The sequence below is a fragment of the Canis lupus genome, chromosome 23 (assembly GCF_011100685.1).
Source record: "Canis lupus familiaris isolate Mischka breed German Shepherd chromosome 23, alternate assembly UU_Cfam_GSD_1.0, whole genome shotgun sequence".
NCBI classification, from domain to species: Eukaryota; Metazoa; Chordata; class Mammalia; order Carnivora; family Canidae; genus Canis; species Canis lupus.
This window is the reverse complement of record NC_049244.1, coordinates 44301018-44325965: the sequence shown is the minus strand read 5'-3', so window position 1 is coordinate 44325965 and position 24948 is coordinate 44301018. Positions and strand designations below refer to the sequence as shown.

At 42.9% G+C, this 24948-nt stretch overlaps 1 long non-coding RNA gene across 3 annotated transcripts; it reads left to right on the top strand.

Annotated features, from left to right (window-relative positions):
• Positions 1-3: 3 nt before the first annotated feature.
• On the top strand, positions 4-18392 carry LOC102153472. Of its 3 annotated transcripts, none has more exons than XR_005377170.1 (6): positions 5-99; positions 12146-12294; positions 13301-13447; positions 14652-14777; positions 15031-15115; positions 18110-18392. It is a non-coding gene; the product is annotated as an uncharacterized LOC102153472 (long non-coding RNA). The 3 variants fall into 3 exon arrangements; XR_005377168.1 differs by having other exon boundaries at positions 15002-15115; XR_005377169.1 differs by lacking the exon at positions 12146-12294 and having other exon boundaries at positions 4-99; positions 15002-15115.
• Positions 18393-24948: the final 6556 nt, after the last annotated feature.

The following is a 24948-nucleotide window of genomic DNA, read 5'->3' as shown; positions in this document are numbered from 1 at the left end:
TTCTGTACCTCAGTGGAAGACACTGGAAGCACAATCTCTGAGCCAATGCCAGGACTGCCTTTGCCACAATATTCCAGGTTGCTGATGTCTGCTTTCAAGGTAAGTTAGTTTGGAAACCATAGAGGTGTGTTCCAGAAGGCGACAAGGAGTGAAAATGTTACTACTATTACTATTTTAATGATAATAATAGTCACCACTTCTCAAAAGATGTGATAACAACTGCTATGGATATAATGTATCTTATACAAATTAATTTTCACAACAACCTTGGAGGTTGGTATTCTCGTCCTTATTTTAGAGATGACATTTCTTGGCCAGGTTCTCAGAGCGAATGGCAGATCTGGGATTTGGATCCAGCTTGTCTGGCTCCAAATTTATGTGACAGAATTTCAAAGGAGTAATTTCTGCTCATGAAAAATGGATTCAACATCCTACCCCACCCCCCACCCCCCGTTTTTTATGCTAGTGAGGCCAGTGCAGAGGACCAGAGCGCTGAGCATTAACAGCCCTGGAAGAAATAACCAGCAATAAGATAAACTGCCCCTAAGCTTTTTCTAAATTCATGGTCTCAAATACCTTCTTCATGCTTGTCAGGCTTTCAAATTCCTGGTGTACTCATCCTTGATTCCAAATGTCCAGCCATAATTTATGACCTGTAATTAAATAAGATCCTCTTTCTTTATTTTACCCTTCGGACATAGTCCTATCACATAAAACAAAGCAAAACAAAACACTTCTCTTTGGTTTAATGTGGGAATTCTTGTTCTTATTAATAACTAGTCATATTAAAATATCATACCAGGTGCTTTTAAAAGTCCACCAAGGAGAAAAGTATAGGTAGGCCCTATCGGGGTAAAGAAATAAATCTCGGGAGGTGGCAGAAAGAGGAGGAAAGAGGAGTTAGGGAACGACCGAATGTCTTAGACTAACCAGGCAGGTTTTACCTGAGTGGGCAGTGTGAGGGCATGTGTTTATCTGAAACCCTGGAAATCCTCCAGATTCATTCCCGTGAGTTACGTGACAATGGGCATTCTTCGAAAGAGGAGTAAGGCCATATCACTTTGGTTGGAATTCCTCGTCAGAGGGAGCCTGTGAGGAAAGATAGTAAGCTGGCCTCTTGTCTGGTTAGTCTGCTCTGTGGGTGCACCTGCTAAAAAAGAGCTCACTATGGGTGAAGGTGTCCAGGGACAGGGGGCTTTGGGCCACACAGGGGGAGAGAAAGCCCATAGGAAACATCCAAGACTTTATCAATGTTGCCGTGCTGCTCCAGGTTTGCCAGAGTTTCCTGAGACAAAAGCTTACCCCTGCTCTTCCTTTCACTGAGCAAATTAAGAAAATGCAAGTCACCACAGTGGCCCCTAGAAAATGTCCAGCTGTCCTAGGAGGGCAGATCATCTCTTCCCTGGAGGATCATGACTCTGCACTTCTTAAGGAACAGGTTGTTTGTTTGCTTATGTGTATCTATTTATTTATGTATCTTCTTTACCCCTCCTCATTTACTCGAGAAAACCTGTACTTGGCATGTAATTGGAAAGTATATGATGGGGGAAATGTGGCTGTTTACAGTCATTTATGACCTTGAACATATTACCAAATACATTTGGGTTTTTGTGGCTTTCTGTATGGAGGGAATCTCATAGGTTAATACGGAAATACTATATTCTTCATTGAGCAACGTGTAAGACGTAAGTACATCACCACCATATGTAGATGAAAGTCTTTTTTTCACCTTATGGCTCATTCTCTCATTAGGAACAACCTTTTTTGACAGGACTTTCTTAGAATCACAGAATGTGATAGCCTGAAGGGAGATAATGAATGAAAAAAAGAACTTTTCCACTATAAAGGCCCATTCAAACACACAAGTGCTTACAAAGGCCTGTGTTAGGGAAAGAGACCTCGGCTTCCCCATGCAGCGTTTGGAGTCTGTTTTCTGTTTGTTCTGTTCTCAGTAGGGAGAACAGCTCATTACTGTCCTGGGCACGAGCCTCTTGGATACTTGAAAACCACTGCTGGCTAACCCTGGGACCCTCTGGCCTCTGAATGGAATTACCTTGGTCCCTTTCACCTCGGTTGATCTTTAGTTCTCAGACCTCTAATCTCTTCTGTGGCTCTCTGTGAACCGACTGCAGTTCCTCTGGCTCCCTCATTAGCTGCAGCCCCCAGGGAGGGTCTGCCCAGCTTTGAGAGGCTGCGTAGGGGAGCTGGGAACGGAGGGCTGGGTGGCGGCTGCGGACCTGGTAGTGGGCAGACACGTGGGAAGTGGGGGGAGGCCTGGGCTGTCCTGCTGTCAGTGAGAAGCCGGACTTTCCCCTACCACGTCATCTTCATTTCAGAGTTTCCCAAACAATGGCACACACATACCTCAGTGAGCCACTTCCTCACAAAACATTTAACAAGGCTTTGCTATGGGTCTGGTACTCCCAGCAGAATCCGGAATATTGCCAGTTCTTGGTCCCCGGACCAAGAATCCTGCCAGCGGACAGCATTTGTTTTGCTCTTAATAGCTTAAACATACGTTTTAACATAAGTTACTGACAACTTAAAATCAAGAGTTTTCACCTACAAATGCTCTAGCTTTTCAGCTTCTTTCACATCCTGAAGGGTGGGGAATATGAGGCTTATGTGTCAGGCCTGAGGAGCAGGTCCCCCATGGAAGTTTCTCTCCAGTTTCCCTAACTCCCATTGGGCCCATTGTATGGACTCTAATGTGTCCCCCTAAGTTCATGTTTTGAAGCTCTAACCCCAATGTGACTCTATGCGGAGGCAGGGCCTTTAATTAAGGAGATGCTTAGGACCCATGTCCTTATAAGAGAAGGAAGAGACATCAGAGAGCTCTTTCTCATACACTATGTATCTACAGAGGAAAAGGAAAGACCTTGACACAGGGAGAGGAAGGCAGTTAGTTATAAGCCAGGAAGAGAGCTCTCACCAGAAACCACTCCTGATGGCACTGTGATCTTAGACTCCCAACTTCCAGAATGAGAAAGTGAATTTCTGTTGTTTAAGGCCCCCACTCTGTAGTATTTTGTTATGAAAACCCAAGCAGACCGATACATCATGCACCTCACTTTGTGCCTAGCTTCCGTGGGCATTTGAGTTTGAGACCCCTGCTCTGTGCACTTGGGAGTTAAAAGAGAGAATATCCAGCTCTGCTCTTTTGTCTCCTAGTAGAGAAAGTGAAACAGAGAAATAACTTGTAACACGGGACATAATATAAGAGATGCACAAACTGATACCGAGGACAGAACTGCCAACGGCTGGGATGGGAGAATAGAGAAGTCTCCACCGGGAGGAGGTAGCACGTCAGAAGGTTTTTGAGAGACTGGGAGGATTTCAACAAATGGTGATGGAACACAGGGAGCAGAAAAGGCCAGCAGGCATGAGAGTGGAGGGTGTATCAGTAGGTTTGACTACAGTTCAGGGTCCATTGCAGGTGGGGGAAGTGTGATAGGAAATCAGGCCAGAAAAGGAGGGGAGAGTCAGATCATGCCCCCTGAGTGCCATGCCATGGGGTTTGCTTTAATTCTGGAATGAATGAAGAGTACCTCAGAGGATGGAGGAAGGAACTGAGTGGATGAAAGGTATGGTTTAATTAATTAATTAAGCAAATATTTATTGGGAACACCCAAAATGACAGGTACTGCAAATATAGTTGTGGACAAGACAAAACTAGGTCTCTGCCCTTGGGGAGCTGACAGAAATAAACAATCACACATGTAACATAATGTCAGGGAGTGATGACTGCTATAAAGAAATATAAGGCAGCATAAGGAGGAATTAGAGGATAGAGTGTAATACGGCAGGTAGCTGCTTTGGATACCCATGGTCAGGGAAGGGATGATATTAGAGCACAATCCTGAATGAAGTGAGAGAACGCATCATGTGGGTATTGAAGAATATAATTCTAAACGTAAGTACAAAGGCCCTGAGGCAGCAGCTTGGCTATGTTCATGGAACAACATAGAGGCCAATGTGGCTGGGATAAGCAATGAGAAGAATGATGGCCATTGAAGTTGAAGTACTCCAGGATCAGCTCTTTTTCTAGGAAAGGAACTCCAGTGCAGTGTGCAAGACCCATGGAGGACCAGGACGGGAACAGGGGGACCCCTGGGAGCCCGCAGGAATGAAGAGGGTTGGCACCAGGCTGGGGCAATTGAGTTGGAAGTGTGGAGTCATACAGAGTCTAGGAGAAGGGCATATTTGGGGCCAGTACTCAAATGAAATCCCCAAACAGAGCTGGCTTTGGGGGAAGATTGGGCTTTGGGGACAGGATGAGATGGGTACTTATCTCCCAATCTCTGGATCAATCATGTATAATGACAGCTGTCAGAGGAGGAGGAGAACCAAAAGTTCTATAGTCCATAACTGTCCCGGAGAAGCATGAGGGAAGGGATAGGGTTCATCTGTTTCCACAGCTTAGAAGCCCAGGCACAGGCATTCTCCATGGGGCAGCAAGGAGAACGTGGCTGTTCTTCCCCTAAAAACGTACGACACTAATACTTACTGCTATAGATTTCTGGCAAATGTCCCCAAACCTTCTGGTTTGGTCTAGCCCTACAATGAAATGACTTGTTTTACTACATGGAAATAAAAAGAGTTGAAAGGCAATACAGAGGGAGGGGTTAATGCAGGTCAGAATGTGGGTTGGCTGGTATAGTCGTATAGTTTCTCTTTGTCTTTTTTTTTTTTTTCCCCCATTTCCTTTCCTTTTTTTTTAGCCTCAGTGAGGAGATGGTAAATAGTCCTCTGAGAACCATATAAAGCTCTGCTTCCAGATTGCAATGGCCAGGGAGCATGGTCATTACCTTTGGCATTCTTCTCTAATTTTTTACCCTTGGTGTTTTTCCTTTTCCTTGCTTGGCTGGGAGAATTATGAGCTCCTTAGGAAAGAATGCTGTGCTTTCTCTGTTGGCCCTGCTGTGGGGCAAACGTTCAAAAAATGTTAAATGTAAATATCTGTGGTAAGAGTGCCCTCTTCTGGTATATCCTCTTTGTCTTTAACTGCCATTCCCCTGACAATGCTGCATTTTTAGGCCTAGTGATCTTTTTCATTAAATTGGCAAAGAAGAAAAGCAAAAGGTATTGTTGGGGATACATTAATTTTATCCAATGCTTCTAGAACTTTCTTCCACAGTCCTAATCCTTATTTGGCCATGCTCTCAATCTTCTAACCCAATGTTTCTTTGGAAGTTATACTTAACCTTTTATTAATTTGGAAAAAAGTTAAAAATGGCAGCGAATCAAAGTATGGAAGGGGCGTTAAAATAATTCATTTGATCGCTTTTCTACCTTTGTTTCTATGTTATTTATTGAGGGACAAGCATCTCCTAGGACCTTCAGGATCCTTAATGAGTAATATACACTCCTTGCCTTTGCTGAGTTTGGTGGTGGAAAAGATGGATGAGTAAACGTAAAATTATAACACCAGGTGACCAAAAACTGAGGTGTGAACAATAAAGTGGGTGGTCACAGGGGGCTATGAGTTAATTTCTTTGGTTATTCAAATCCAAAGGTGAAAACAATGAATGTCTCCCTGACCCAACTTATTTCTCCTGATAATCATATTTCTCTGTGCATTAGACCTCAAGGTTCTATAAACAAATCATAATAGGTTTAATATATTTCTATGTTACTAATCTCACAGAGTGATTTTAGATCTGAAAAGGATATATACAAATATACTTAGTTTTCTAATTTTTTTCTTCTATGTTCAAGGGAAAATTTTTTCCTTTTATAACTTGAACATTTGGAGAGACTCTATATCTCTAGCTTCAACAAATTAAATATTGCTTTTAATTGCAGAATACCAGTGTACAATGGAAAAGGTTTCGTGTGGGTTTTTCTAGAAAGCATAGTTTTGATGGGAATTCTTTTCCTTCATATAAAGGGAGAGTCATCTTTAATGAGACCCTCCAAAATTTGTTCTTTGCAAAGGAGAGGCTTGCTCTCATCCTGGTATCTTGTGACATCCTTTGGCTCTAACCCATGATCCTGTATATATGGAGCTGTTAATGTTATCCAGAGTACCAATGACCTTTACCTTTTTATTTTGTTTTATTTGGAAAATTTGTTAATGCAGTTTTCTGAGTTTTTTCAATGTGTCGAATCTTCTGCATAAGAAAAGCTTTAATTAAAACTGGGAGAAAGAGATGGATGAGGGCGGATGGAGAGAGAATATATTGGTGAATTACATTAGTCCCTCATATCTATCTTTTGACTATAAATGCAAATGAAACATAATGGTGATATGGTAACAATGGTGATATGAAAATCATTGTGGTTATATGAAACATAATAGTGATATTTTAGGGTATACTTCTTACCAGACATAGATGGCATTATTATTTTATTTCTATTTATTTTAGTTATTGAAAATATTTATTTTCAACCACTTAGGATTCCTTTTGCATTTGTGTAAATTTGGTCACATTTTTCATTTCTTTCTCCATATTGGCTTTAAGTTTCAATTGTGCTTTAAAGAAAAATGTTTCTATCCCTTAAAGTTGAACCCACAATCTTCCTTTCTCACAGGACAACTATCTCTAGGACTCTTGTTTTGGCTCACTTTGCTCCTGTTGTTCATCTTGCACTCTGTCCAAAAATATCTTCTAAACTCAAGAATTCCTACGGGGATCTTAGAAAAGTTTCCACAATGTCCCTAGGTTATACCCTGAGAAACACTGATTTTTGGCATCTTATTGATGATTTAAAATAAAAACCTCAAGTGGACTTGGAGGAATACAGAAGCTCAATGTACCTTTGAACCTGCTTGGTCCTGAGCCTGTGATCCACTACGGCTGGAGGCACGAGGGCTGTGCACAAATGCACATGGTGGGCAACTGAGCCTTTCAATTCTGTTTATCATTTTTTTTTTCTCTGTGGGACAGAGGTGCTAAGTCAAAAATAGAAGTGAAAGATGATATTCAAAATGGCAGTGAGAAATAAACAGAGGTGAGGGAAGCAGCAAGGCAGGGACAGGGTGAGGGTACTAGAGTTCCATTGGCTCTTCTACTCATGGGCTGTGAGTCCTAGGGCAAGCCATGTTTGTGCTCTGGGCCTCATTTTCCCTACTCTAAAGTGATCAGTGCTTCTTGTAAGAGGTTCAGGGAAGATGAGTAAAAAGAGAGGGGTGAAATACTTGGGGCTTAGGGTCCCCACCTTGTTTCAACACAAGCAGCTTGGTTTTATTCTATTTTATGTATTTGGCTTTATCATGAGATCTTGGGTGAAGAAAGCAAAAGATCTTTTTTTTTTTTTTAAGATTTTATTTATTTATTCATGAGAGACCCAGAGACATTAGCAGAGGGAGAAGCAGGCTCCATGCAGGGAGCCTGATGCGGGACTCTATCCCAGGACCCCAGGATCACTGACTGAGCCAAAGGTGGATGCTCAACCACTGAGCCACCTAGGTGCCCCAAGATATTTTAATAAAATACATTTTTAAAAATTTATTTGGGAGAGAGAGCACAAGCAGGGGGAGGGGCAGAGGGAGAGGGAGAAGCAGACTGAGCAGGGAGCCCTATGCTGGGCGCAGCTCCATTCCAGGACCCTGAGATCATGACCTGAGCCAAAGGCAAACACTTAACCAATTGAGCTACTCAGGCACCCCAAGAAAGCAAAAGAACTTTGATTCGTCAAAACAAAACAAAACAAAATAAAATAAACACCTTTTGAAAAACAGACTAGAGGATTTTCCAGATTTCCTACTAGCTCTAGATTTCTAGGAGAGTCAGAATGGTGGTGTTGTTTTCCTGCCTAGTGTTAATCCTTCTGATTTTCCTACGGTCATCCTATGACTATGATGACAAAGCCTGAGGCTGTCAGAGGCCACCACAGAGAGCTTAGGCATCGAGCTAGTCCAAAGGCAACTAAACAGAGGTGGAACCTGGTGGCAGTCTTTAATTTCAGGACGAAGGGCTCACCTGTGGCTCTACTGCCTTCCAGGGCTTTCAGTTACACGAGTCAGTAAATTCCCCCCTCCCTTTTTGCTTAACCCATTTAGAATTGAGTTTTCTTGTCACTTGCAACCAAAAGAATCTAATTGGATCAGACAGTGTTTAAAAGAAAGTCAACAAATATTTATTGAAATGTCATAGAGGACCAAAGTGTAAATGCTTGCGATACAATCAAGGAACTATTTCTGTCAGCATAAACCTGAACATGCTGTCCTCTGTGTATGGAAATCAGTCCTGATTTACTATCAATAGGGCATTTTCTTTGACTTGTTTATTTAACCAATGATAAAAACTCTTAGGAAGCAATTAAGTGGATGGTTTTGGTCTCACTAACATGTTTAGACCACCTGAACTCACATGGAGGTGGATAAATCTACCAAATGTGAGATCAGGAACAGCAGATAATAGCAAAATTACAAAGTATATTGAAGCACTCTCCTATACCGCTTTGTGAGAGTGTGCATTATAACAACTTTTTTAAGGGCAATTTGGCAATATTACCAAAAGCCTTAGAACTGTGGGATTTGGCCAGCCCACTTCTGGAAATTGATCCTACTGTGGATATACAGAAAAATCTTAGATACAGAGATGTCCATTACTACATTGATTGCAAATTATGAACACATAGACACACACACACACACACACACACACACACACACACACACAGTTACGGTAGAACTGTGTCTCTCCCCATGTTTGCCCCATGCAGATGTTCTAACTTTCAGTACTTCAGAATGTGACTGTATTTGGAGGTAGAGCCTTTGCAGAGTAAACTGAAATAAAAATGAGGTCACATAATTGGGTTCTAATCCAGGTGGTGTCCTTATAAGAAGGGGTGATTAGAACACAGACACACACAGAGGGCAGATCAGATGAAGACACTAGAGAAAGACAGCCATCTACACACCAAGGAGAGAGGCCTTAGAAGAAACAAACCCCGCTGACACCTTGATCTCAGACTTCTGGCCCCTAGAACCTGGAGGAAATTAACTTCTGTTGGGTAAGCTACCCAGTCTGTGGTACTCTGTTATGGTAGGCCAACTGAACCAGCACCTGCACCTGCACCTGCACCTGCACACACACAGAGGAAACATTCTTATGTTGGGCAGTATGGGACTAGTTAAATATGTGTGGCTCATCTGCACAACAGAACCCCATTATTTCCCTTTAAAACGACACATACAGGGATCCCTGGGTGGCGCAGCGGTTTAGCGCCTACCTTTGGCCCAGGGCGCGATCCTGGAGACCCGGGATCGAATCCCACGTCGGGCTCCCGGTGCATGGAGCCTGCTTCTCCCTCTGCCTATGTCTCTGCCTCTCTCTCTCTCTCTCTGTGTGACTATCATAAATAAATAAAAAATAAAACGACACATATGAATACTGTCACAAACAACTCTTGCTGATATAGTATTAGGTAGAATAGATTCTCAAACAGTATGTATAGTAAATTCCTATATTTGTTAAAAAAAACCATCTGTGTATATATACAATGAATATTAATTTGGTCTAAGAAATAATACAGTCCTTTGTTCAGGAAAGTTAAAAAAAATGGCTCTACTAGCAGCTGGATCATGATGTTGCCAAGTGGAAATTAACAATGTTTAAAGAACATAAACAATGCTGTACAAGGCCATTCTGATCATGTTTGGAACAAGATAAAGACAAAGCTACTCTATAACCTAAAATATCTTTTTTAACACTGATGACTGCTACTCTCTTTTTAAACTGATGACAACTGTCCCCCACTTCAATTTTTTTCCTTTCAAGGTGAAAATTAAGATAGTTGTCACCAAATTCCCCTTCTTTTTGACAAATCCGGTCCAGATTTGATCCCTGCTGCCCTAATGTCTCCTTAAACATATACATAAAAAGCCCCAATTTCCTAAAAGGCCCCTCTCAATTCCCAGTCAATGGGTTTTAACAGTTCTACATGACATAAATTTGGCCCATTCCCACTCACTAGAACTGTCTGGAAATTCCATCTCAGTTGACTACGACATGGTGTACAGCAAACAGAGAGGCTATGACTGTTCAGGTCTCCGTGGGAGCCATTCAGGTGCTCATTATCCTTTTTCTAATATGTTAGCTCCATTTCCTTCACCAAACTGGGTAAAAGGATCTTACACTGTAGGATAAGGCCAAAAATCTGGGGTTCAGTCCTCCTTCTGCAGTAGCCAAGTCACTACCTGAGGGCTGCCTGGGGCGGGGGGCATGGGTCTTTCCAAGAAAGTGGGTTTGCAGAACCCACTGCCACTGGCCTCCTCCCTAGGGAACCTCCTGTCCTGGTTCAGACCTCCTCCACTCGGGGCCAGAAGCCTTAGCCTTCTAGTGCCTCCTAGCTTCCATTTCTAGCTCTGCAACTGAGGTGTATCAAGTGCTGAGGCTAGGAACCTCAGGCTCAGAACACAGAGCTGGCTTGGAAATGAATGAGAATAAAGCACCGTTTTTGGCAGTGAGTCCAGCACACATCAACCTATGAATAATATCCTGGCACACATTCTAGGAAGGGTTCTGAATCTGTATCCTAAAGGGTTAAAAGCATCTCTATGATTGTTATAGAGCTTTAAAAATGTCTACGTATACTAATTACTTTCTCTAATTTTCCTCACATGAACATTTTTCAAAGTAAGAAAAAAATGTCATTTATTTTTAACTACTGAAAGGGAAAAGCAGAGAAGAAGAAGGGACGAAGAGAAAGGAAGAAACCAGGGCCTGCTGCCATGGTGGTACAGGTGTGGCAGTCCAACACGAGTACAGGACAGACCTGGAGGGTGGTATTCTCTGGAATTCTGGAGTCAAAGAATCAATGTTTTGGCTCTGATTTGTACTTGTGAGAATATTTTCAGTGGCCTTTTTACCCTCTATTTATCAATGAATACAAGGTAGCCCCATGGAGGTAGTAGAGGGTAATGGGAGTTCCCTACTGGAGAGAAATGTCTTTTGAAGGGGAAATGGCATGATGGGTTTTACTCCTGGTTTAGAATTGCTGATACCTGCATCAACCTCCAGTGATTTTATTGGTTACTGATTAAAGAAAGGAAGGAGGGGAGGGGGTGAAGAATGGAACAATACAAAATTCTCCTATTCATAATTTTCTTGAGGGCCCTCTTTGAAAGGAAAGGTGGGACCAGAGATTATTTCTTTCCATCAGTGTTTTCTCAGGTATGGTAGGTGAACCCCACTGGCACACAAACCATGCATATTGCTACAGGGAAAAGCATTTTATTTATTTATTTATTTATTTATTTATTTATTTATTTATTTATTAAATTTTTATTTATTTATGATAGGCACACAGTGAGAGAGAGAGAGGCAGAGACACAGGCAGAGGGAGAAGCAGGCTCCATGCACCGGTAGCCCGACGTGGGATTCGATCCTGTATCTCCAGGATCACGCCCTGGGCCAAAGGCAGGCGCTAAACCGCTGCGCCACCCAGGGATCCCGGGAAAAGCATTTTAAAACAGTTTTTCATGATATATATTTATTACATTGTGTACTAGAAAAAATATACATTAAATTCATGATTTTATCATAGTGATAAAACTTAAAAAAAATGAAATCCATTTTTTTTAACAAAAGTTCAAGCCAATTGATATGCACATATTAGGTAAACTGCAGAGTTGGTGGTACATGGATAGGGCAAAAACAAGACAGTATGCATGTCCTTAGACTGGGAAATACTGGCAAAGGTTGCTTTACCAGACCTTTCTGAAAGAGGTGAGCTTTGGGCAGTGATTCAGAGCAGTGTTTCCAAACATGGGACTGAAACTATGTGGGGCTGGCTGAGAGCTTGTGGAAAAAGAGATTCCAGGTCTCTGCCCAGAGATTTTAGTTCAGGAGGTCTGGGATGGGGCCCAGGACTGTGTCTTTTCATGAAGCTTTCCTGGTGGTGCTGGTGAAGCTGTTTGGGAAGCTCGGAGAAGGGAGGGGTCCCCTCTTCCGGGGGCCCGGAAGAGCAGTAGTTCTTCAAGATAATTAAACTTATTTTAAGTATTTGCTGGCTGTGAAGCCTATTCACTGCTGTTGACTGTCATCAGCACGGCTTTGTAAACTTTTAATTTTTAAACTGTGCCTCTGGGTCTCAGCATTGAGAGTGTGTGTGAAAATTAAAATACACACAAGTGAGCACACTCTACCCCTGCCAAAAACACATTTTAATCTGATTTAACCAATTAAACAAACAGGAGTGAATTATGCCATTAGGCTCAACGAGGCTGCCAGAGCAAACCGACTGCGTGGTGCAGGCCAGGCATGGGAGTAATAAAGTGCACGCTTCTAGTGGAAAGGAGACGCTCGAGTGGGAGCTGTTTCACGGCGAATTGATGTTTACTCAGTGAGTTTCAGAGGAATCATTGTGAGGCAGCTGGGAGGGAGGCTCTGGGTGGGAGCACTCTGGGATGGAGAGCCGGCCTTGGGGTCCCCGCAAGGGGAGAAGGCCAGTGAGGGGAGCACACAAGAGGAGGGATTAAAACCTGGACCGCAGCAAAGAGGCTGAGCAAGAGAAAGCAGGTAGCACCAGGCACAGAGACTCTACTGAAGGGCTGGTAAAGTCCTTCTCCAGAGTAGCCGCAAATAGTTGTGGGGAGGTGGTGGCCAAGCAGAATATTATCCCGGAGGCCATTTAGGGGGTAGAGTTAATTCTTTTATAAAATCATTAAGAGCAAATACACGTCGGGACGCCTGGGTGGCTCAGCAGGTTGTGTCTGACCCTTGATTGATTTAGGCTCAGGTTCTGATCTCAGGGTTGTGACATCCAGCCCTGCATCAGCTCTGTGCTCAGCGGGGAATCTGCTTGGGATTCTCTGTCTCTCTCCCTCTGCCTCTGTCCCCTCTCCCTGCTCCCATGGACATCCTCTCTCTCTAAAATAAATTTGAAAAAAAATTTTTAAGGGTGCAAATACACATCTATGTAGTACAGCAGTGAGTATCTTGAATTTCTTGTAGCAGTCGTTAGTTCAAGGGCTCTGTTTTAGGGTCCGACTGGGTGTCAGGTCATATATCCTGATTTTAGGGCCGGAAAAAATGGGAAAAGGATCTGGGGTTAGAAGCCCGAGAGGGCATCCAGGTGGCCTAGCTCCAGTGTTGGGACATATGAATTGCAGAAGCTCATGGACTGCGGGCAAGAGCAGATTCCTGGACCCCACGCAAAGGCCAGGCCATTGAGCAGGGTTTCCAGAAGTAGTAGCCACTGCTTTTCCCTTGCTTCCAATCCAGAAAGTCCTACTCACAGATTCCTGGTCAAATTATTCTCTTTGTCTAATGAAAAATTTCATGTCATGCTCAAGAAACTTGGGACAAAAATTTATCTTCCTTCTTTTCCTGTTGCCTCTCTCTACCAGGTTCTTCATACACACAAACTTTCAAGACTAGCTCCAGTCTTCCCGTCCCCTTTCTGCAGTTGTTCTTACAGAGCCTGATGTTACGCGGTTTTGGATGCAACTTTCGAAGACCTTGGCGTTATGACAGTGCCTCGGTTATGCTGCGGAGTAATTACTTTTTTAAACTAAAAGAATTTGACTTGTTGAGGGGCGGGGAGGAGGAGCTAGAAAACAGAGCTTTTCCACTAGGTGTCACTCTTGATCCAGTTAAGCCCGCCAGCGGCGTTTAGAAATAGAAGTCTACGGTCCCCACCTGTGCGTTCTGAAGTCCCCTCCCTGGTGACCTGTGTCATGTTCTCCGGAGGACTGATTCCCATCACAGCCGCTTTTGCTGTAAGACCTCTCTGGGCGGTGGAGTCTGGCCGCTGGAGTCGGAGCCTCAGTTCACCGACTTTTTTTTTTCTTTTTTCTTTTTTTAAGTCACAGGAGGGATCCCTGGGTGGCGCAGCGGTTTGGCGCCTGCCTTTGGCCCAGGGCTCGATCCTGGAGACCCGGGATCGAATCCCACGTCGGGCTCCCGGTGCACGGAGCCTGCTTCTCCCTCTGCCTGTGTCTCTGCCTCTCTCTCTCTCTGTGACTATCATAAATAAATAAAAATTAAAAAAAAAATTCAAATGTCACAGTAACCTTGGGAAATGGGTTCCTGTGTTTCTGATTGGGCCTACAGCTGTGATGCCCTATGCTTGTCAAACTGAAATTTTAATCCAGACCACAGGATCCCAGAAACTGTAAAGTCCCTTGAACCAGGTTCTTAACCGAGGTGTACATCAAAATGTCCTGGTGAGATCATTTTATGGAGTCCCAGACCCATGCTGGACATTCTGTCCAGCATTCCCTGATACTGGGCTCATTCAATAATGAAACACAAAGTAGGCATATAATATTACATCAGGGAGTGATAGACATTTTGGGAAGAAAAAACACCAGACTGAGGAAGTAGAGAGTGACAGGGGTGCTATTTTAGGAAGGCTAAGTTGGGGAAGGCCAATCTTTTGAAGGAGGGGACATCTGAACTCAGGCCTGAATGAAGAGGGGCAGTGAGGTTTGTAGATGCAGATAGGAAGGATGGTCTAGCAGGGGGAACAGCAGGTGCAAAGGCCCTGAGGCAGGAGTGTGCTTGGCATGTGGAGAAAGAACAAGAGGCCAGTGTGGCTGGAGTGGAGTAAATGAGGGGAGAGTGCAAGAAGATGGATTTTGAGACGGCCTGGAGCCAGATGTTAGGCCTTCAACTGGTATTGCACAACTTTTAAAAACAGGTGCAAGCACTAGTTTTCACTTCTCTAATGATCTTTTTTTCTTTTACCTTGCCAAGCAATGAAAAGGAAAAACAGGGAAGATAAAAGCACAGCTAAAATACAGCCCTGATGAGCTGCCACCATTGCAATCACCATGAAGCTGCAGTTCAGGGCTGTTAGAGAGACCAAGAAGACTGAAAATGGTTAGTGGTGAATGAGTAGCTGCTAATTTGATAATCACCGTGAATCCGAGTGAAACAGATTTGTTCGCCTCACTGTCTACAATTTACTTTTATTTGTGATTGAATTGTAATTTCCATTTAAAATCATTATAAGGAAACAATACGTTCCCATCACGCTCACTTAAGTGCCATCCTGGAGTTTTTAGTTTTGCTTTAACATTAAATCTGGTCATGCTGTCTTTCAGCCCCACCATCACGGCTTTCTCTTACGTAGATGCTGTTCTTTTCCTTGTTGGGTTTATCGCATGGGGGCAAACCATACATGCCTGGAGAAACAATGATCATGTTTCACTTCCAGGGTAAGTACAGATTGGTTACATTTGAAATTTTCTCTCAAGTGCGTTAAAGAACTCTTCCATAATTTTGGGAGCAAAGTCTTTCATGGGTGTGATTTAAAAAGTAGATTTATTAAAGCAGGATTAGGTTGTCATATCCATACAGTTTAAATCCATGATAAATACAGCTACGTTAAATAGATAGTATTCATATGCCCACATTTATTATTTTAACTACCACCTGGAAAATAAAATGACATACTGTGATTAATCACTTGCTTAAGCCGACTGGAAAAGTCAGATGAGAGGGGGCTTTAGGTGAGAAATGCGGGTAATTTTGCCTGGTATAGCACACTCAGGAGCCCGCACTCCGAATGGCTGGCACAGGTAAGGGATAAATTCACAAAATACACACCTTTGATGGCCTCAGAATATGGCAGAAAGGAAGCAGGTTGTGGAAGTGCATGCAAAAAGCGACCCTATATTTATTTATAAATTACATACATTCAGTAACATCTAGAATGATATTCTCACGACATTGCCAGTGGAAGGTGGTTTCTGAGTGATTCCATTGCATATCCACATTTCCTGAGATGAACACAAACTTGTGTCGTAACAAAGAAGAACATGTACAATGAAGTTTATATACTTTTATATTATAGAAAAAAAACACCACTAAAAGATACTTTTTAAAAAAGTATTGTTTGCTGCATGGTATGAAGACCACATCCTGGTTTCCTCTCAACTTGTTTTTTTTTTTTTTTCCTATCTCACCAATGAGTTATTGATTCCTACTTATTTACTTCAAACATGTTGTCTGCACAAAGACAACATAGATCAAAGGTCTGGACTGTAAATAGTGGGGTTTTTCGGAGGGAGGAGGAGGGCTGAGGGAGGGAGGGAGGGAGGAGGGAGGGAGGGAGGAGGGGGGGAGGGGAGGGGAGAGTAGGGAGGGAAGGGAAGGGCCGTGGCAGGGAAGGAAGGGATGTGAAGGTGACGGGAAGGGAAGGGACGGGAAGGAGGGACGTCCGTGCAATTTGAAGGGAATTGGCTTTCCTTTCCTTTCCTTTCCTTTCCTTTCCTTTCTTCTTTTCTTTCTTTTCTTTTCTTTTCTTTTCTTTTCTTTTCTTTTCTTTTCTTTTCTTTTTCTTTTCTTTTCTTTTTTTTATTATAATCACCCAAACTCTACACCACCCAAGAAGGGATGATCTTCCCATGTAGCTGTTGACTGTCAGAGCTCTGGGGATAGGCCTCAGGGAGTTCTGGGTTCCGGACCACACTGTCCGCTATATCCCTTCTGTGCACTAGAGGGCAGCAGATGACAGAAGGACTCGTGGGTCGTTAAGGTTAACCTCCTACGTTGACAGCTTTCTGGGAGACAAGTGAGAAATGGTCCAGGCATAGTTGGCTGGGTGTCCTAGTGACTCTGTCATTCAGAAAGCCATATGGTTTATTTGTATTGGTGCAAATTAACAACAGAATGTTTCCCTCTCCTCTGAACTACGGAGATGCAGAAAATTAACTTCTGCCCCACTGTTAGGAATTTCAGAAGATGCCAGTGACACAAATCTACACACTTAGGAATAGGACTTGCCCCAAATAAGGTTTTGTGTTTGTTTTTCAATCAGACTTGCACACTATACACTATCTATGTTGAAGGTTCTGGGTAACTAAATTTGAGGCAGGACTGGTCTAAAGTTGAGGTGTGAAACAAAGGTGAGCTGTTCTTGCCCTTAAGATATAGAGAATACAAAAGCCAGAGAATATGGTACAAAATCTCCATATAATTAAGGGAATGTAAAGGAGTGGTGATGAAGTAAAGACAATTCTAGCGAAACGCTTTTGACTCTGAATCAGGATTTGAAGAAAGTAATGCCTGCAGATTAGAGTACAAACAGGGGTTCAAAATGGGTGCTTACTGAATCCAGGCTGTAGAAGTACTTTGAACAAATACTTTAAATTTCTTAAAACTTGAATTGTATTTAGGTGGGCCATGAACTTTGTAGTTTGCTGTACTTTCTACCATTCCCATCACCGTGCACCTAGAACTTGACGCGTTTCCCTTCCCTCAAAGACCTTTGTGGTTGCGACCCCATCTTAGAGGAACTGGGGGAGGGGACACAGGAGGGAGGAGGCAGACATCGAGGAGCTGGGGCATGAATATGGGGCCAGAGCTGGAAAGTTGTGCAGAGGGTGTGTGATCATGGGGCTGCTATATATAGCTGGGTTGGCTCAGACCAAGGGAACTTGTTGAAAAATAGGTTAGAAAGGAGTTGAGGGTAGTGGAGGTGGTGGTGACTTGAGGAGTAGTTTAGGTCTGGTACTGCTGTAGGCAGGCGTGCAGATGTTTGACAACGAGAGAGTCAGGAAGTCCTAGAAGATGCAGGAATCCACCTGGAAAAGAGCCGACCACTCTATTTCCTGTTCACTCTGATGCATGTTTTCCCTATGGGTTTAGATGATTAGAGCTGTTCTGCTGAAAAGAAACTGCAAACTCTGAAGCCAAACATGACTGACATGTATGGATGTTGTCCCTTACCACCACAACATACCTCACCTCTCCAGTTGAGGGCTTGAGAGAATCAGCTCCCCACATCTAGGACATGGGTTTCTCCTTGCAAGATCTAGAAAGCACTGTGGGGGTGCCAACACACTGCAGCGGAGTCAGTGCTGGTCCTGCTCCAGGCACTGACTTTAATGGCTCACTTGGGGCATAGTGACTTAATGACTGCACTTTAGTTTTCTTATCATAATTTAAAAGGATTACATAAGGCAGTTTCAGAAGATCTGTCGAGCATTAATTTCCAATGATTGGAGCTCAGATAGGAAAGGTCAAGGCCCGGCTCTTAAAAATAAACCAAGTTGTCAACCAAGCACTGCATTCTGGAGAGGAGTACTGGTAGCATTGCATTATGGGAGGAAGCAGTGGTGGAGAGGGGTGAAGAGGGTACAAAGAGTGTAAAGTCTAACAAGATTAGACATGGGTTCCAATTCTAATTCCACCTTTTCCTAACCTAGTGATCTTAGGAAGGACACGGAACTTCTCTTAGTATCAATTTCATCTGCAGAGTGATGACCCCGGGATGTGTCTGGCCCGGTTCTTTGGAAACATAAATGTGAAGGTGTTTGTAAATGTCTGGCACATCTTCCTGTCTACCCTCATCCCATGTGGAAGTCATTCCTGTGAGAACCAGAATCTGGGCTGGGAGAAGGACTTTTAAGAGAGAAGGAGCAAAGTCTCAAGGACACAGCATCAAGGGTTCATCTACACAAGAACTGCAGAGAGCATATGTGCTGACGTTCCTTGATTAACTCAATTAAAACTCTGAATGGTTAATATGCTGTTTGCAGGCAGTTTTGATTGCCACAGCATTTTGCTGTTGCTCTGTCATCACAAGAATCAAAGGAAGAATTGTGTTCAGAATCCAGAGGCTGCTTCTAGAGGACGCAGGCAAAGTGCCGGCTGCCCCACTGTAGCGATGTGGTAGGCAGGTGCTGAAGGAGAGCCACTGGCCAATATGCCGCTCTGCTTATGTGCCCATGAGGCCTGCAGGTCTTCACCGGAGCCTTGTTGCTTTCACATAGGTCGTCTTGTTCTCCCCAGAGTCATTTGATTATGTCTAGCAAGAGCCAATTGCTTTTCAGTACACCTGAAGGATATGATGCACCCTTCTCTTTAAGAGAGGCCCAGGAAAGTGCAATGGTTTGTAGGGGATTAAGAAAGTAGAGTGGGTGGGGAGAAGGAGTGTCTCTGGGTGATTGAAGCAAGCCCTCAGCAGGGCTTCTCCTCTAGAAAATCTCGGTCAAGAGTTGTTTTTTTTTTTTTTTTTTTTTTAAAGATTTTTTATTTATTTATGTACTTATTTTTGGGAGAGAGAGAGAGAGAGAGAGAGAGCTCACACAAGTGGGAGGTGTGTGGAGTTGGGGTGGAGTCAGGGAAGAGGGGGAGAGAGAGAAAGGAAGAGCGAAAAAATCCCAAGCAGGCTCTTTGTTGAGCACGGAGCGCAGCCAGATGTGGGGCTCCATCTCAGGACTCAGATCATGACCTGAGCCAAAGCCAAGAGTCAGATATTTAATCAACTGAGCTACCCCAGTGCCCCAGGAGTTTAAACTAATAATAAAGTAATCTGATCAATAACTAACTAGAAAGGCCCATCTGGTTAGACTTCATCTTTTGCTTAGATAAAAATCTGTTTTGGATAGGACTTTGGATGGTTCCTAAGGCATGATGTCACTAAATATGATTTCACAGTTTTATAGGATAACAAAGGAAATTTCTGACTGATTTTTTTTCCTCCTGAAGTGAGGTCCAGAACTACTTGTTAACATCTGAAATTCTTGGAGGCTTGTTCAAAACTCAGCTGTGGATTCCTAAGGACAGAGCAGCTTGTTTGAGCTAGGTGGGAGCAAGGCTTGGGGTGGTATGAGAAGAAGCAGGGGCATAGGGTGAGATTCAGATGGGAGAGGAGCCACAGCAACTGGCTTTTAGGTAGAAGTAAAAGAAGGGGCGCTGAGATGACTTCCTGGGCTGAGGAGCATTTGTTGTGGGAACAGGTGACAGGTCAGGACTCTGGTGAGGCAAGGGAGCCACTTGGGCACTACATGTAAGCAGGTGCCCACTAGCAGGTTCCTGTGGGTGCAGGGTCACAGCCTGAGAGTGAGTGCCTCCTGAAATTTTTATTGTGGATGGGGGTGTGGCTTGCTCATCCTAGTTCAGGCCCCAGAAACAGAGTAGGATGGAGGGATGTTCTGGTTCCTCCAACATTGTTTCAAACTTAACTCCTGTTTTGGTTACCCAGAGGTTTAGACAAAAATCTAAATAGCACACTTTTGGGAAAGAAAGTCTCAGATAATTGTGAGGCTTATATTGTAGTAAAGATAGTGATCACAGCTTAACAAGATGTAGACATTTATCATATACGGTATAAAAAGTAAAAAAAAAAAAAAGAAAAAAGAAAAAGAGAGAGAGAGAGAGAGAGAGAGAGAGAGAGAAATCATCCTCCAAATTAGGGTCTGTCTATATTCCAGGTATATGGCTGGAGAGCTGAGATTGTTTCCCTCTTTCCTTCCCTTCTTTTCCTCTAGCTTTCTTCTTTTCTCTTTCAACTTTTTCCTTCTATTTCTTTTTTCCTTTTTCCTTCTCTGTTTGACATGACTGAAGTGACTGCTTTTCTTTTTTTTCTTCCTCCTTCCTTTGCTTCCATGGCTTATAACAGATTCTAAGGGAAAAAAAGAATCAAATATCTGTTTCACAGCCATTTCATAAACAATACTGGCTCCTTTCTTTTGGTACCACAGGCAATGAAAAACACCGTGGGAGGACATTTGTGACAGTATAGTGATGAATTCATGACGACTTGGCAGCGTAGACTTGAAACAGGTCCACTGTGTTTCTCTGCATTTAGCCGAGACCAAACCAGAATGAATGCCCATGGGTGCGCAGCTGGATACATGAAACAAAGAGGTTTTCTAGTTTGTGATGAAAGGAAAATTATTTGGGGGGGGGGGGATTCTACCCAAACCAGAAGTTGAGTTTGTGTTTGTTTCAGCCAAACTGCTTCAAACCCTGTCATATACTTTCATGGACCTCAATTGTTGCGGAAATGTTTTTAAAGCCTTTCAGCCTTTGTTAAACCTCTCCAGAAGTTTATTTCAAAATGAAGGAGTTACTAACATTGCTTTTTCCAACATTAGATCATATCTAACATTTCTTACTTTTAAACAACTTGAACTTTTTGAATTAAGTTCTGTTTTAAAAAATTGCATTTGGAAGTAGTCGCATCTCAAGCGAAACAGATTTCAGATGGGTTGAAGTATTCCAGACTACTACATAGGAGCAAAGATTAACATGGTTCATTCTCCTTTTTCCTGTTTTTTGAAACTTTGTATGATAAAGAAGATGCAACATACTGCATAAAGACAAGAAAACAAACTTCCAGTGGGAGCAGGAAGGCCGTGTATGGTTGTGTAGAATGCACACTGCACAATGCCAGGGAATCTGTTCACATCAGAGCCATCGTATATTTATGACACTAATTTCCTATCAAATGGCTTGGAAATGTCTTGGGCAAGTGACTCCTCCCCAATCCCCATCCTCCAATTTGCAGAAAAGGTGCCATCTGGGAAAACAGTGGCCCTGATGATGAGTAATATTTGAATGGTTTATTTTTGCTCCTTTGGTCTTAGGCCTGTAACTGAATTGAAATGATTAGTCTAGATTGGTTGTATCCTGCCGTGCTTAAACTTAGGACCTTTCTCCCAACTTGCTGATCATTCCAAAATAAGCAAACAAAACCCAAAGCATGGGTTATTTGCATTCTTTAGTTCCCCTGGCTTCCATTTGCTTTCTCCTGAGCCTAACGGGCTTCTTGCTGGGTTCTTCCACTTTGTCCTCACTTTATGCCAGACGCTGTTCTAAGCTCCTGATGGATACTAGCTCTCTGAGTCTTATGGTGTTAACCACCCTTTTTCAAAGGATGAGGCAAGTAAGGCTCAGAGAAGATAAGTAATATTCCTGTGGCCACACAACCAGTGAATGGCTGAACTAGGATTTGAATCCAGGCAATGTGGCACCAAAGGTCCTGCTGTTAACCACTCTACTCTTCTGCATTTCCTGAGCTGGTCTCTTGCCCCTGAAACCTGGGCCATTGTAGTCCTATTTAAACTGCTCTGGCCATGCACAGCCAGACAGCAGATATCCTATCGCCTTTACAGTGCCATTCAATTGGATCTCCGCTGGGCACTATCATGTGGCACCTTGCTAGACCTCCTTGAGGACCAGCCCTAATTTACACCAATTCCCAAAGCCCTGGTTCCCTCCAATCTCAATTTTCGCCCATTTTCTGCTGACCCACAGCTGAGGCTCCAGCATGCTTTCTGGTGGACCTCCCTACCCCTGTCCACCCTGTGACACATGAGGACAGGAAGGGGCAATTACTATTGAGGACCATGGAATTCCTGAACCCTGATATGCTGCTGAAGTTAGGAATCCTCATTTTTATCCTCCTTTAAACTTTAGACTCACTGTGGCAGTCTCCTCCTTTTTAAGGGACTTATCTTTATATTCTCAGCACTTCATATGTCTGCCCAAGATCCTTGCTATATAGATGGAATTTGTTTCTTTATACTTGCTTATTCTAGAAAGGATATAAGAAAGAGTCTCAACTATATGCATGTATAAATGCAAAATAATGAGATAAATAAAATTTAAGAAATAAGTGGCTAAGGAGAATAGGACAGAAGGAAAGTGAGAGAGTTTGGAAAGGTCAGATAAAATCAAGAGTAAGGCTGTACACAATACATGTGCTGTAAGGCCCTGCACGTTCACTGGTGATAGGGTCTGGGTGGGGGGGCAGGGCAATGTGGAGGGAGGGAGGGAGAGGGTAGACAAAACAATGCAATCCAGGGTCACTGTTCTTGGCTGGATTGACACTGTATAGACTCTAGAATGTTTAATGTGGCTTTTTAAAATCATGTTTTAGGTAAAACCAGTTCCATGGAATTTAATAGAGAATAAAAGGAAAAGCGGGCTGATGGATATAGCTTGTATTTCAGTAAGTTTGCGAAACGCAGGGTTAGCAAAGCAAATACATTTCTTTACTAATTTTTCTTACCATGCTCAGGTGTATGGTAAGTCTCTAGGGAGGGAGTTAGGGTTACAGTTATTTCCAGATTTTTTTCAGCACAGGGGTCATTCTTTTGGAAACTTAGAGAACCACTGGATTCTGAAGAGATTTTGGGATCTATTGATGGACAAGAAAGGTTTTCCTGAAGGAGTTATTTTTAAAAGAAATGATCAGTCATTTTAAGTATATAAAAATCAAAAATATCCACATGGGAAAAATACAGAAAAAGTCAAGGGAAAATGACAAACTGAGAAAGGATGACAGATAAGACAAAAAGCTAATTTCCTTAATATTTAAAAAGTTAGGATAACTTTATATACATAACTTTATATGATTACAAACCCACTAGAAAAATGGGTGAAGGGCATGAACAGGTAAAAAGAAAAAAATACTTTATAAACATGTGAAAAATACTTATCCTCACTCACAAATGGAAAAACACGAATTCAGTAAAAAAACCCGAGCTGCTGCTTTTTCACTTCCAGTGTTGTGAAACCTCAGGAGTTTGTTACTGTGTTGCATTGGCCAGTGTGTGGGGACACAGGAAGTCTCCTTTACTGGTGGGAAAAGAAATTGCTGCAAAGACTTGAAGGGGCAATTTGGTAACCTCTGACCACATTTTAGGACCTCCACCACTGCCATTCAGGTCTCTGAGCCACTACATCTCTCAGCTGCAGTGCTGCAATGGCCTCCTGCTTCCATTCCACTCCCTAAAGTCCATTCTCAACACAGGTTCAGTTCAGAGTTAAGTATTTTATTTTATTTTATTTTTATAATAAATTTATTTTTTATTGGTGTTCAATTTGCCAACATACAGAATAACAACCAGTGCTCATCCCGTCAAGTGCCCCCCTCAGTGCCCGTCACCCACTCACCCCCACCCCCTGCCCTCCTCCCCTTCCACCACCCCTAGTTCGTTTCCCAGAGTTAGGAGTCTTCATGTTCTGTCTCCCTTTCTGATATTTCCCACACATTTCTTCTCCCTTCCCTTCTATTCCCTTCCACTATTATTTATATTCCCCAAATGAATGAGAACATATAATGTTTGTCCTTCTCCGATTGACTCCCTTCACTCAGCATAATACCCTCCAGTTCCATCCACGTTGAAGCAAATGGTGAGTATTTGTCGTTTCTAATGGCTGAGGAATATTCCATTGTATACATAGACCACAGCTTCTTTATCCATTCATCTTTCGATGGACACCGAGGCTCCTTCCACAGCTTGGCTATTGTGGACATTGCTGCTATAAACATCGGGGTGCAGGTGTCCCGGCGTTTCATTGCATCTGTATCTTTGGGGTAAATCCCCAACAGTGCAATTGCTGGGTCGTAGGGCAGGTCTATTTTTAACTCTTTGAGGAACCTCCACACAGTTTTCCAGAGTGGCTGCACCAGTTCACATTCCCACCAACAGTGCAGGAGGGTTCCCCTTTCTCCGCATCCTCTCCAACATTTGTGGTTTCCTGCCTTGCTAATGTTCCCCATTCTCACCGGTGTGAGGTGGGATCTCATTGTGGTTTTGATTTGTATTTCCCTGATGGCAAGTGATGCAGAACATCTTCTCATGTGCATGTTGGCCATGTCTATGTCTTCCTCTGTGAGATTTCTCTTCATGTCTTTTGCCCATTTCATGATTGGATTGTTTGTTTCTTTGCTGTTGAGTTTAATAAGTTCTTTATAGATCTTGGAAACTAGCCCTTTATCTGATACGTCATTTGCAAATATCTTCTCCCATTCTGTAGGTTGTCTTTTAGTTTTGTTGACTGTATCCTTTGCTGTGCAGAAGCTTCTTATCTTGATGAAGTCCCAATAGTTCATTTTTGCTTTTGTTTCTTTTGCCTTCGTGGATGTATCTTGCAAGAAGTTACTGTGGCTGAGTTCAAAAAGGGTGTTGCCTGTGTTCTCCTCTAGGATTTTGATGGAATCTTGTCTCACATTTAGATCTTTCATCCATTTTGAGTTTATCTTTGTGTCTGGTGCAAGAGAGTGGTCTAGTTTCATTCTTCTGCATGTGGATGTCCAATTTTCCCAGCACCACTTATTGAAGAGACTGTCTTTCTTCCAATGGATAGTCTTCCTCCTTTATCGAATATTAGTTCACCATAAAGTTCAGAGTCCACTTCTGGGTTCTCTATTCTGTTCCATTGATCTATGTGTCTGTTTTTGTGCCAGTACCACACTTCACCACTGCTATTCAACATAGTACTGGAAGTCCTAGCCTCAGCAATCAGG